Below are 15000 nucleotides of genomic sequence, written 5' to 3' on the forward strand. Positions count from 1 at the left end.
AGCGATCGATTCTTTTCCTTTGCCGAGAAAGCTCGATGACCTGTTGTCTTCTTTTCTGGCAACCATCTTGCTTGCAACGAGATTATGCGCATGCATCAAATGGATTCCTAACGCACCAATCAGGCAAAAGTCTCCAATTGCTTTTCGCAATATGATGAGCAATGGAGACTTTTGCCTGATTGGTTCGTTAGGAATCCCATTTGATGCATGCGCAAGGCATGCGCATAACCTCGTTGCAAATAGACTATTTATATCGTATGTGACGACGCGTGTGATCTGAAGAGGAAATCGAAGCGTCTCAAAAAACCATCAAATCATCCAGGACAACGTAGAAAATAGTAGCTGAGTGAACTTTATTTATCTAGCTGTCCATAAAATGAGTTTTCGAAAAGAAACAACGCGATTTGAAGTTTTAATGGAACATTTTCCTCGATTCGTTGACTGTCTCAAAATAGCGTGACGTCACGCGCTCTCGCATCCTTAGCGTTGTCTGCCTGTGGTCGTAGGTTTGATTCCTGCCCAGGACTCTGATTTTAAAGTTTTCCTACCTCCCGTTGCCCGTTGTCAACGCAACTTGTGTTGTATCAACTCCTTCCCTCGGGCCCATTACACATTTCCATCATGCGTGTATGTCGGTATTGTTTTTACATTTATTTTGTAGCGGTCACGGTCATTCAGTTGTAACTGACGCACGCACGCAAACAATCCACCGATATTGATTACCATTAATTTATTTGTAGCTGGGTTCCTTGTTCCTGCTCAACACGTTCCAACGAAGACTTTGCCAGGTAATGAGACACTCCTAATTGATTATTTTTTTGTTGTTTGATTGAACTATACTGCTTTCTGTTCTTTAATTAGTTGTACATTGTGATCACATAATATGCCTTATAAGCCTGCTTTAAATTAAACTCTTTACTGTTTCTCATTGTTTAATAGCAAGAACAAGTAATGCATGCGTAATAAATTTCCTACTCGCCTCTCTTTTCTTTTCTTTGGATTAAAGTCAGTAACTATGTCGGCACACATTCCTTTTATGCATAAGTTAACTGTTTATTTTCTGAGTGATCACGATCATTCAGAAGCTTGGCTGGTTGTCACGAACGCAGGCACGCACCGCGCACGCAAACAATCAACCAATGTTGCTTGCCAATAATTCATTTGCAACGACTCGAGGAACATATCAAGGTAATAAGTAACATTAGCCTGAGGGCGTAATAAATTATTTGTTTCTTGTGTGATGGAACCATGAACTGCCCACCATTCTGAGAAAGTAAGTAAATGATATGTATCTTGAATTATTCCTGAACAGAGAAGGTTTTAGTTTTTGAATTCGCTTAGATTCAAACTTGAGGGTACCACAAAGCAAAATGACGATTGAGAAAGCATTCAATCAGTTTTAGCCATGACAAACTCTTTATGTCTACTCGCTTTAAAGTCTTACATAAAGCTAAGCAAAACCAGAGCCTCGTATAATGTATGCGTTCTCATCACAACTTTGAACCTTGCCGAGCGAAACCATGTATTTTTTGAGTTGTTCCTAGCAATCATGAACAGTCATCTCACCTCGATCCGTTCTCTTGAGAACTTTTCAGCTTTCCGCTCCAGTTCCACTCTTTTTGCATACTAGGCATAAATGATTTGTGTTATGAAAGTTAAAATGGATAACCACATTAAATCATCAAATTTTGCAGAGTCATTTCTTGTTGTCGAGCCTCACGTCGATTAGCACCCATTTTTGGTAAGTTGCTCACTGTTACTCATTTCTTAATAACACGAACAAGTAATAATTTATGTGTGATAAACCAGTTCTGACGAATTTTGCGTTACTTTTTGTTGTTTTCTCTTTACTCAGTTTGAATCAAGTTACTGACTACGTCAGAATTCCTGATATGTTTATTTTCTAAAGTGATCATGATCACCGTCACTCATGATCAGTTGCGAATGACGCACCCAGATGATCCACTAGTATTATTTATCCCTTAATGTTTTGTTCAGCCGGATTCATTTTTCCTGCTCACAAGGTTTTAAAGAGGAACATTGCAAGGTATTTGGTAATATTAGCTTGCTGGGTGTAATCAGATATTTGTCTGTCGTTGCAAGATAATAAGTAACAATTAGCTTGAGGTGTCACGGTGCTAAATTATTTGTTTCTTGTGTGATCGAACTACAATGTAAAAACTGCCCTCCATTCTTTTCTTGCACATCGAGAAAGTAAGTAAGTAAATGATGTATCTTGAATTGTTTCTGAACAGAGAGGGTTTTTAGATTCAAAATTGAGGGTGTCACAAAGCAAATGACGATGAAGAATGCATTCAATCAGTTTTAGCCATAACAAACCCTTAATGTCTACTCGCTTTAAAGTCTTACTTAAAGCTAAGCAAGATCGGAGCATCGTATAATGTACCCGTTCTCATAACGACTTTGAACCTCGCCGAACGAAACCATTACTTGAGTTTTTCGGAGCAATGGAACAGTCATCTCACCTCGATGAGTGTTCAAATTGGACTGCTTCACTGATCAGTTGCGCTGTTTGCTCGAGTATGAAATGACTTCTCCTTGCTGCTCCATTTGTTAGTTCTCTTGAGAATTTTCAGCTTTCCGCTCCTGTTCTACATTTTTAATGCATACTAGGCATAAGGGAATTTTGTTATGAAAGTTAAAAGTTTTCCTACAAGATTCGATAATGCATGGATAACCACATTAAATCATATTTTGCAGAGTCATTTCTTGTTTTCAAGGACCTCGCGTCGATTAGCATCCATTTTGGTAAGTTGCTCACTGTTTCTCGTTTCTTTATAACACGAACAAGTAATAATTTATGTGTAATAAACCAGTTCTGACGAATTTTGCGTTACTTTTTGTCAGAATTCCTTACAAGTTTATTTTCTGAAGTGCTCACAGTCACTCATGATTAGTTGCAAATGATGCATCCAAATGATCCACCAGTATTATTTATCCCGTAAATAATTTTTTCAGCCAGATTCATTATTCCTGCTCAAAAGGTTTTAAAAAGGAACATTGCAAGGTATTAAGTGATATTAGCTTGCTGGGTGTACCTGTAATAAGTTATTTGTCTGTCGTTTGATTGAACTGTGAGACAGTGACTAGGTCACTTGTGTTCATTTTGTGTTTATTTTATTCCAATTATTTTCAACTTCTTTTCATTATCCTAATTACTATTATTTGCTTGTTTACCCATAATTACTCAATTTCCTCATATTTTTGCTTGTGTAGTTGTGTTATCCCCACACATTTCTCTTACCTAATTCCTGTTGTGTAGGAGTGGTAAACTCCTTCTTCCCTCAGGTAAATCCTGTATTAGTGGGTAGTAGATTTACCCCCTAGCCTTATTTGGTTTTTAGTTAGTTTTCTATTTTCCTAAAATCCATTGTAAATTGGCCACCATTTACTTGAAGTAAGTTCAGTCGGTTCAGTTAATTTATCTGAAGAGTGTCAGTCTTAAAAGGCAAGTCATTTTCCAAGTCTTCTGAGGTGTGTAGTTATCAATAACATTTGGTATGTTATCCGTATTTTCCTATTTCTTTATTTATGGGTAGCCTTTAGTTTAATTACTACATATAGCTTTCTGTTCTTGATTTTAGTTCTTAGCAGTGATTGCAAAATTTCATTTGCTATTGTCTAGCTTTATTTATCTATGTTGACCTTTAGTCTGGCACAGCATGTGATTTGCGCCTTGAATATTTTTGCTGTTTTCCAATGAGTAATTGCTGTATTTTTGTCTCCTGCTTTGTATCCTTTTAATTGCATTTGATTCCAAATGATCCGTTTGTTACCATTATTTCACAATTACTAGTTTCAATGTACTATTGTGGGATTATTGTGCAATATGTAATTTGAAGCTCTTGCTTTTTTCAAATCCATGCTTCATATAATAGTTCTTGGATTACGACATTGTTTAGTTTGTTTACAATTTGAAGTCATTCTACTCGTTTTGTCGGTAATTTCGTTGCCTTTTAGTTCCCAAGCATGTTTCTTCATGTATCAGCTATTTACCATAGTTTTTATTGTTCAGCAAGTGTAAATGATATCAATTTACTATGTTAAATCCATTGGCTTATTGTGGCTTTGTTTATTTGTTCGTTCCCGATCTCGATCCACTGTGTTTGCGTAGGTATAAATGATTTGTGTTAGAAAGTTATTTCCCACTAGATAATGTTTTACCAAAAGACTTGGCAGTGGATAACCACATGAAATTAAAATTTTTAGAGTTATGAAAAATGGGGCGAGACAAGAAGGAAACGCTTGCAGACAAACCCCTGCATTTTGAAAACTGGCAATTGCAAGTTGACCTGTGATGCATGTCATCAGCTGTCATAAATTGACCAAGAAAATATTTGGTCTTCCATAGTGGAAATTGAACTTTGTGCAAGAGAAGGTTAAAAAATTTGGCAAGGAAAATAACGTGCATAACAGGCATTTCTACACACGTGTAAATGAGCACCTTTTCTGGGGTAAAAATTATCATATTTTCTTTCGCTCCGACGAAGGGCTAACGCTCGAAACGTCAGCTTTCCAAATCTTTCACGGTGGCCATTCGACCTTTATCAACTCGTTTGATAAAATAAATTTCTGTTTCAAGCATCTTAGTTTGTCTAAACATTGTCAGGATAATTGCGATGTTTCTTGCTTAGAATTTAGTGAAAATGCTACCTCTTTCTATCAACTCAAAAACAGGGAGAGCTTCCATATTGAGCAGATGAAACCGGTCAAACTCAACAAACAAGTTGATCATGTCGGTTTAGCATTACACTTTTAAAATTTACCATTGTGTCAGTTACAGTATGTTTTCTATAATATCGTTGGTTTATAGTTTGAGTTTAACCTCCTTGTAAGGAACATTTAAGAGCGCCTCTCAGCAATTTTCACCTAAGACCGTGGAAGATAAAAAGATCGAAAAATTGCCAAAATTTGTCACAATAAAGGACTACCAAAACCATTTTTAGAAAAATATGTTTTACTTTGTTTTGATAATTATTTTACCTGGACGGCGACTTTTTCGGTATGGGGCCTTGCGAGCGAGTGAAAACGACTCCAAAATGTCGCTTGTTTGAATCGCTCTTTTTGAAATAACGAACGAGTAACTTGAAAATCAAAACAACATGGCACAGCTAGAGTAATTCATTCACCCTTTAGCGCTGTTAACGGTACAATATACCAAAACTGGAATTTTGACCAAATTTTAAAACTTGACCTTTTTTAGACTGATTACAGACCCTTGCAAAACAAATCTGGAATATTCTGGTTATTTCCAGAATGTTTCTTAGGATATGACAAAAAAAATTTCTAGAAATTCCCAGAATTTACCAGTTTCCTTTTCTGGAAAATTCTAGAAAATTCTAGAATGTTAATGAAACATGCTAATTAGGGAAGAAATTGCCAGCTTTATTCCAGAAATCATAATCTGGGATCAAATCAGGTTTTTCCAGCTTTTTCCAGCTTGTTACAAATGCTGCTTTCTAGATTTTCTAGACATTCCTGCATGCTATTAAATGAAAGCATGTGAAGATCATGTATTAATTTCCAGCTTTTTTCAAGGATATTCCAGTTTTTCATGATTTTCCTCGGCCTTTTCCCACCAGTTAATTTTATTCCTTGATGGTTTTAACTTTTGGTTCCTTTAAGGCAATTCAGCCATTGGTAACTTTTTTAATTTATCAGGAATGACTTTACTAAGCTTCTTACTCTAAGCAGTCAAATGCACAACAAAAACAGGCATCATTTTCTTGTCTGTATAAAGAACTACCAAAGATCATTGAATACTTTGTTTAACTATAAAGTTTTTTGTCATTAGTGGTAATCAGGCAGTCATGTCTTGTACCTTCCCTTGTAGAACCAGACACTGTGTAATCTATGTAAATCCTATTTAACGACCTTATGTAAATAGTATGTTATGATATACATAAATTGGATACAGAAGCCTTGTTCAAAGGCTATGTTATACGTATGCCTCATGTATATATTTTAAAAGGAAATGCTATGTTTTATCTAGTCAAATGGAACCTTTACGGAGCATATGTAAAGGCTATGTTATGGGGTTTTTGTGTCCAAAAATAAAAATGGTTTCAACATAGTTTATACGTAAATTCGAAACAGAAAATACACAACACATACATAATTATCAGGTGCTCCTATAAAATAATATTCCAGCAAATCAGAAATGTGCTGGAAACTACAAAAAATCCATTGCAGTCAAGCTATTAACAGTTATTACCATAGCTCACAGACAAAAACAATTAGACGACAGATTTTAAAGCAGTTACATATTTTTATTGCATGAACCTAAGCATTTAATTCATGCCAAAATCTTTGAATTGGGTTCTTGTTTTAAATTTAACGAGACCCTCCATGAGGGTACACTGGGTTGCCTGTGGTAAGTGCACCGTTCCAGACAATTTTTTTTCAAGTTGGGGGGTCATTAAGACCATTTAAGGGGTCACCCAGAAGTCATACCAGCAGAGGCCCTTTGGCTCACAGGTCCTCACACGTTCGCACGACGAACAGATCCTTTTCTGAGGTTAAAAACCTGGCTACCAGCCTATTAATTAATCATTTGTCGGGAAAGAAGAAATTCCTGTCCTCTTTGGAAATTTTAGACACGCATTGCTTACATGTGGTAGTGAAGTAAAACAGCAATTTATTCCATATAAAATGTCAACTGAGCTGTGTGTTGTCTTCTAGGAGATTCAAGTTGTCCTTGCATAATATGTAGCTCTAGCAGTGCACGATATTGATTTGGTATTGTCTATCATTGTAGTGCCATGATAGAAGTCTTGGGTAAATAGCCTGAGAAGACATGTGGTTACTAGCAAAGTACTGAACCCAGAAAGATTGAAGAAAATAAATGGGAAGTGAGAAACATTGGCTTCTGGGCTGACATGTTGATAATTTTCAAGCTCCCTCACATCTTCTTTCACCTCAAGTTTAAGCGTGCCCTCTGAGCATCTGACAGCTTTGTAATACTAAAGTTTACTAAAGTTAATTGCAGGAGTCCGGCGGGGTTAGTATCTGGATGGGTGACCTCAAACATATACCCCTTTGTAAAACAGGAGCATTGGACCGAAAATACTATTGACGCTAACCAATGCGAACTCAGCAAGGTACAGATTTTGTTAGCTTGCTCTATGCAAAAACAAATATTGATGCAAAAGTAAATTGATACACAGTTTTTAGAAAGAGCAGAAGGAAGTTTCCTGGACGGTCGTTCGAGAATAACATATTTACGACATGAAAACAACATTAACTTTGAACCGTGAATATAGAATATAAAAAGTTACGATCAGCGACAAACATTGTGGGGAGATTTTTGCTACGTTCAATTTTGTTATTGTACTTTTGGTTGCACAAATTAATCGCAAAATCGAAAGTGACATCGCCGGAATTCAGCGGGCGCCGTGATTAATTTTGTGTCAAATGATGGCAAGGTACCGGGTTTTCGTAAGTTTCTTTTTCTGTCAAGTGTTATAGAGTTTGACAAGAAATGAGCAAAGTCAAAAACAAAGATCACAATCGCCCAAACTCTTGAGGTTGACCCCGGGGTTGACCATTGTTTCTGCTGAGTCAAAAATTTACTCTCCAAGACAAGGTTTTGTATCACCAGGTAATTCCATCATTTTGGAAATAGCAGCTACTTTATTGTTCATCTGCGTCACAATTTAGTTTTGTCCAATATACACAAACGGATACGATTCGTCAATTCCGATAGTCCATTGGTACCAATGGTAGGATTGGTACCAATACAAAAGAATGTCATTCCAATGGTTCTGTTTGTGAATATGCATTTCATTAAGGGGACTTTCACTATTTTCCCAATTATGATGGTCTATTGGTACCAATCGTACCATTGGTACCAATAGAAAATGATGTCATTCCAATGGTTCTACTGGTGAAACTATTTTCTCATGTGATCTAGCTGGGTACAGCCTACGGGGCAATTCCGATGGTCCATTGGTACCAATGGTACGATTGGTACTAATAGAAAATTATGTCATTCCAATGGTTCTATTTGTGAAAAAAAAGTTCGCTTTCACACCAAGTAAAGGCACGCAATAATTATAATGATTGTTCCTCGTTCTACAAGCCAACCACAAAAACAAGTTAGCTTTTACACCAAGTAAAAGCACGCAATAATTATTATAACGAGATGCTTCCGTGAAGCATACACTGGGTTGCCTGTGGTACGTGTTACAGAAAATCACAAGGCACTGAATTGTGTGGTATTGAACTACAACATTCCAGTCTCTGAAGAATAACAAATAAAAGAGAAGCGAGAAACATTGGCTTCTGGGCTGACATGTTGATAATTTTCAAGTTCCCTCACAACTTCTTTACACCACAAGTTTAAGCGTGCCCTCTGAACATCTGACAGCTTTGTAATACCAAAGTTCACTGAAGTTAAACGCTGTCCTGCAGGGTTAGTGTTTGGATGGGAGACCAAAACAATATACCCTCATCAAACAGAAGCATCGGACCGAAAATACTGTTAACGCTAACAAATGCGAACTCAGCAAGGTACAGATTTTGTTAGCTTGCTTTATGCAAAATAAGAACATCATTCTAAGAGCTTATTCTACGCAAAAAGTAGGTTCTGGAGGTAATTTTGAGAGTGGAAATCAAGGTTACGCGGCAGACGGCAAATACAAACTCGCGATTTAATTAACTTAACACACCAGAAAGACGCTAACCTCATTTTGACAAGATAATGCTTTACTATTGCCATAAAAACTATCCAGTTACGCTCGCATATCATAAAACATGATAGAGGCAAAAACCCCTTGCTATTTCATTACGTGCGTGAAGAGAAGAAACTCAGTCGTTTCAAATATGCGCAATATTGCAACAAACTAAATTTCAGGATCAAACCATTTACACGAAGAACCTTTTCCTTGAATAATGAAGCACAAAATAGACGACAAGCTTTCTTTCAAATAATCCTTGGCTGTCACAATTCCAATTATTTTTTTTTTACCTGAAGATTGTGCAGAGTTGATCACAGATCCACGTGATCGAAGGTGTTCGATTCGTTCTCTGTCTTTGTTGAACCCATAAGTTACCAGAGAATTTTCCATTTGATTTCAGTGTTCTACATAACAGCACAGTTGGTAAATATTATTTTAAGAAATACAGCTCACTTTGATTTCGACTCGACGGGCGATAGATTGTTGTCGAGGTCCATTACTCTTCGCTTTTTAGATTCCAGGTGTTGGTTTTTCACCGCCTGCCTAGTTTATCCAACTGACTTTCCATTATTGAGCTCCATAAGGGTATATTTTGTTTAAGGATCCACTAAAACGCCATTCGCGTTACATCACTTTCGACGCCATTGGACACAGTAGAATCATTAACTTAGCCTGCCACCAGAGAAATCTACGCAGTTCCACTACCCTCTCGATCCTAGGAAAATACGCGCAGAAGGCTCTATGCACACCATCACTTACCAGGGGAGTGACAGGCAAGACTTTTACCGACACGGAAGAAAAAAAAAAAAAACACCGAACAAATGCCAAACACTTTCCGACTGGGATTGCCATACGGCAACCCATTAAATATTCCTCGTTCTATAAGCTTACCACGCAAAACAAGTTCGCTTTAATTACACCAAGTAATAGCGCGCTATAATTATTATGAATATTATAAGCCAAGCACCCAAAACAATTTACACCAAGTAAAAGCGCGCTATAATTATTATGAATATTCCTCGTTTAATAAGCCAACCACACAAAACAAGTTCGCTTTTACACCAAGCAAAAGCACGCAATAATTATTATGAATATTCCTCGTTTAATAAGCCAACCACACAAAACAAGTTCGCTTTTACACCAAGCAAAAGCACGCAATAATTATTATGAATATTCCTCGTTTAATAAGCCAACCACACAAAACAAGTTCGCTGTTACACCAAGTAAAAGCACGCAGTAATTACGATGAATAGTCCTCGTTCTAAAGCCAAGCACGCAAAACAAGTTGGCCTTTACACCAAGTAAAAGCACGCAATAATTATTATGAATATTCCTCGTTCTAAAGCCAACCAGGCAAAACAAGTTCGCTGTTATACCAAGTAAAAGCGCGCTATAATTATTGTGAATGTACCTCGTCCTTAATAAGCCAAGCACGCAAAACAAGTTGGCTTTTACACCAACTAAAAGCACGCAATAATTACCATGAATATTCCTCGTTCTGTAAGTCAACCACGCAAAACAAGTTGGCTTTTACACCAAGTAAAAGCACGCAATAATTACCATGAATATTCCTCGTTCTGTAAGTCAACCACGCAAAACAAGTTGGCTTTTACACCAAGTAAAAGCACGCAATAATTACCATGAATATTCCTCGTTCTGTAAGCCAACCACGCAAAACAAGTTGGCTTTTACACCAAGTAAAAGCACGCAATAATTACCATGAATATTCCTCGTTCTGTAAGTCAACCACGCAAAACAAGTTGGCTTTTACAACAAAGAAAAAGCATGTACGCAATAATAATTATGAATATTCCTCGTTCTGTAAGCCAACCACGCAAAACAAGTTGGCTTTTACACCAAGTAAAAGCACGCAATAATTATCATGAATATTCCTCGTTCTGTAAGCCAACCACGCAAAACAAGTTGGCTTTTACAACAAAGAAAAAGCATGTACGCAATAATTATTATGAATATTCCTCGTTCGAAAGCCAACCACAAAAAACAAGTTCACTTTTACACCAAGTAAAAGCACGCAATAATTATCATGAATATTCCTCGTTCTGTACGCAATAATTATCATGAATATTCCTCGTTCTGTAAGCCAACCACGCAAAACAAGTTCGCTTTTACACCAAGTAATAGCGGGCTATAATTATTATGAATATTATAAGCCAAGCACCCAAAACAATTTACACCAAGTAAAAGCGCGCTATAATTATTATGAATATTCCTCGTTCTGTAAGCCAACCACGCAAAACAAGTTGGCTTTTACACCAAGTAAAAGCACGCAATAATTATCATGAATATTCCTCGTTCTGTAAGCCAACCACGCAAAACAAGTTGGCTTTTACACCAAGTAAAAGCACGCAATAACTATCATGAATATTCCTCGTTCTGTAAGCTAACCACGCAAAACAAGTTGGCTTTTACACCAAGTAAAAGCACGCAATAATTATCATGAATATTCCTCGTTCTCTAAGCCAACCACGCAAAACAAGTTCGCTTTTACGCTAAGTAATAGCGCGCTATAATTATTATGAATATTATAAGCCAAGCACACAAAACAATTTACACCAAGTAAAAGCGCGCTATAATTATTATGAATATTCCTCGTTCTGTAAGCCAACCACGCAAAACAAGTTGGCTTTTACACCAAGTAAAAGCACGCAATAATTATCATGAATATTCCTCGTTCTGTAAGCCAACCACGCAAAACAAGTTCGCTTTTACGCTAAGTAATAGCGCGCTATAATTATTATGAATATTATAAGCCAAGCACACAAAACAATTTACACCAAGTAAAAGCGCGCTATAATTATTATGAATATTCCTCGTTCTGTAAGCCAACCACGCAAAACAAGTTGGCTTTTACACCAAGTAAAAGCACGCAATAATTATCATGAATATTCCTCGTTCTGTAAGCCAACCACGCAAAACAAGTTCGCTTTTACGCTAAGTAATAGCGCGCTATAATTATTATGAATATTATAAGCCAAGCACCCAAAACAATTTACACCAAGTAAAAGCGCGCTATAATTATTATGAATATTCCTCGTTCTGTAAGCCAACCACGCAAAACAAGTTGGCTTTTACACCAAGTAAAAGCACGCAATAATTATCATGAATATTCCTCGTTCTGTAAGCCAACCACGCAAAACAAGTTCGCTTTTACGCTAAGTAATAGCGCGCTATAATTATTATGAATATTATAAGCCAAGCACACAAAACAATTTACACCAAGTAAAAGCGCGCTATAATTATTATGAATATTCCTCGTTCTGTAAGCCAACCACGCAAAACAAGTTGGCTTTTACACCAAGTAAAAGCACGCAATAATTATCATGAATATTCTTCGTTCTGGAAGCCAACCACGCAAAACAAGTTCGCTTTTACGCTAAGTAATAGCGCGCTATAATTATTATGAATATTATAAGCCAAGCACCCAAAACAATTTACACCAAGTAAAAGCGCGCTATAATTATTATGAATATTCCTCGTTCTGTAAGCCAACCACGCAAAACAAGTTGGCTTTTACAACAAAGAAAAAGCATGTACGCAATAATTATTATGAATATTCCTCGTTCGAAGGCCAACCACAAAAAACAAGTTCGCTTTTACACCAAGTAAAAGCACGCAATAGTTATCATGAATATTCCTCGTTCTGTAAGCCAACCACGCAAAACAAGTTCGCTTTTACACCAAGTAATAGCGGGCTATAATTATTATGAATATTATAAGCCAAGAACCCAAAACAATGTACACCAAGTAAAAGCGCGCTATAATTATTATGAATATTCCTCGTTCTGTAAGCCAACCACGCAAAACAAGTTCGCTTTTACAACAGAGAAAAAGCATGTACGCAATAATTATTATGAATATTCCTCGTTCTAAAGCCACCCAGGCAAAACAAGTTCGCTGTTACACCAAGTAATAGAGCGCTATAATTATTATGAATTCGTAAAGGCGACCTTTTCCAGCGAACAGTTTTTTGAAACAACATATTTGCTATTAGAGGCAAAAACCCCTTCCTATTTCATTACGTGCGTGAATTGAAGAAACTCAGTCGTGTCAAATATGCGCAATATTACAACAAACTAAAATTTCAGGATCAAACCGTTTCCATGAAGAACCGTTTCCTTGAATATTAAAACACAAAATAGACGACAAGCTTTCTTTCATATAAGCCTTGGCTGTCACATTTCGAATTATTTTTTCTTACCTGAAGACTGTGCAGAGTTGATCACAGATCCGCGTAAGGTGTTCGATTCGTTCTCTATCTTTTCAAAACAAAATAGAAAATAGAGCTAAATATTGTTACCTCTTACCATTAATTATCTGAAAATAAGTCCTACAATCTTCTAATTTGCAAAATCAAAAAGTATGAGACAAGACATTACAAAGTCATAAATGCTAGCGCCCTCATTTTTTGAATGACCTTTACAAAAGAGTGATAAATGTATTTTTTTGGATTATAGTCTCTATAACTCAATCAATAAGACTGGAATTTTGCAGAGTGGTTAAGCATTTGAATCAAAAACCCTCTGAGGGGAGTCGGAATGTATGGCAAAAACATCTACTATGTGTACGAAATACAGATGACATAAAATAATGGAAACAGGCGACAAGAAACAATATCACACCAAAACATAACGTCTTGCAAACAGTAGTTAAACAATAATTATGTTACCATTTGTGTCTGGTGCCCCACGAAGGAGCCATATTAAATTAAAGATGAACTGTCCAAGTGAAATTAAGATTGGTTATTTAATAGTAATACATGAAGCAGCAGTTAACCTAGCAACCTTTGTAGCTTTCTTAATTGGTGTTGATAAAAGAATCCTCCTTACAAGAAGGGGTTTCTCTCCACTAACTAAAACATTCACTAATTAGCAGGTAGTTTGAGGGGAATATTGTGTGTGAATGGTGGCTGAGTTGGCGAAACATCATACACAAAAGTTAGGGTTAGTCTGTAGAATGAGGGGGAGAAATTTACAAAGCAAACTCTCAACCCCAAAATAAGGCTAACAAATGAAACAAATTCTGTGTGAAATTAAAAACTTTAATCACAGAAACAGCCAGATAGTACATGTATGAAAAACTGAATCACGTAGGAGGGATTAACAAATATTTGACCATAAAAATTATTCAGCAGACGTGGCCGGCTTGGCGGTGATATCTCCAAAAAGGCTCGTGGTGTATGAGGCCACCAAAGCAGAAACAGCCACAAGTCAAAAAGGGACCTTGCCGAGTTCTGGAATATGTACTCACTAGATGCAGATGTAGAAGTCCTTTAAGGCCTTTTACTGACACCTTGAAAACAATATGAAACAGAGAGTTACTGTATTGATATGTACTATTTGATTGAGTAAAATGGCTAGATCGGACACATTTTTTTTTCTTTTCTTTAAATAGGCCCTCAGACCCCCAAAAATAGATACCTGTGATCCTTGAGTGTGAAATAGTTATGCTATATTTTTTAAGTTCTCTGTGTGGTGTTGCTAGTCAAGCCTAACAATAAATACAGTCATTGTTATTTTTATGGTATGTTCCAGGGCTCATGCTCTTAATTATTTTATTTATGTTTCACACTGTGGAACAAAATGTGATCATATTGATCAGCCACAGGTTAGCTTATTTGTTGGGGCCGAACTGCACAAAGGCAAAGAAAACAATATGGGGTTTGGGAGAGAATGGGGAGTCTTAAAACGTAGCAGTAGTGATAGGCTACAAATTGCTTTTCTTCAAGGGAGGATATTCTACAAGGAACTGGAATCATTGCTTTGTCCTCAGATGGTACAAAATATGAAGGAGTTGCCATGGAATAGTATGGCTTTTTTGCATAGTTATACCTAAGGGGGCAAGGACATGGTATTTACAATAACTTATCAGTTTTGCATTGTTTTGCTGTGATCCATTTTAAGTTTAGTCTATATATTACCTCGAGATCAAACATTGTTTGCCATGTTATGAAGTGTTCTTACACATCTGTCCTTCTGTGGAATGTTTGTTTCCAGGCTTTAAAGTAATTAGGTAGTTGGTTTAAGTTGGTAACACGTTGATCTGTTATTGACTGCAGTGGACTGTTATCTTTGAAGACATTCCAAAGCATTTCACATTTTCATAAGTTCTTGTATCTTTTCTGTGGTGTTTTCATGCAAAGCCATGTCTTTGCAAACTTTTTCGGACAGAGTATTAACAGCAAGCTTTACTCGTATTTTATTTAAATTATCAAGATGGAATTACAAGCGCCCTGATTAAACCGTATTTGTTGTTTGTTGATTTTCCCAAGCGGGTGAAATCT

The 15000-nt window shown here is 36.7% G+C and overlaps 1 protein-coding gene and 1 long non-coding RNA gene across 13 annotated transcripts in view; one reads left to right on the forward strand and one right to left on the reverse strand.

The window, feature by feature from the left end:
* Positions 1–1704, reverse strand: part of LOC137996594 (uncharacterized) — a 5464-nt gene extending 3760 nt beyond the window's left edge. For all 3 annotated transcript variants that reach the window (XR_011122333.1, XR_011122332.1, XR_011122331.1), the window contains exon 1: positions 1567–1704. This is a non-coding gene — a long non-coding RNA (uncharacterized lncRNA). The remainder of the gene's footprint in view (positions 1–1566) is intronic.
* The window catches only part of LOC137996585 (tetratricopeptide repeat protein 28-like), a 37312-nt gene continuing 22601 nt past the window's right edge, over positions 290–15000 (forward strand). For 2 of the 10 annotated variants that reach the window (XM_068842052.1, XM_068842049.1), the window contains exons 1-4: positions 1223–1273; positions 1695–1741; positions 1999–2047; positions 2722–2769. The gene's annotated coding sequence lies outside the window, so the exon portion shown is untranslated. The other 8 variants (XM_068842051.1, XM_068842045.1, XM_068842053.1 and 5 more) reach the window with 6 other exon arrangements.

This window comes from Montipora foliosa, chromosome 3 (assembly GCF_036669935.1).
Source record: "Montipora foliosa isolate CH-2021 chromosome 3, ASM3666993v2, whole genome shotgun sequence".
In the NCBI taxonomy this organism is placed as follows: domain Eukaryota; kingdom Metazoa; phylum Cnidaria; class Anthozoa; order Scleractinia; family Acroporidae; genus Montipora; species Montipora foliosa.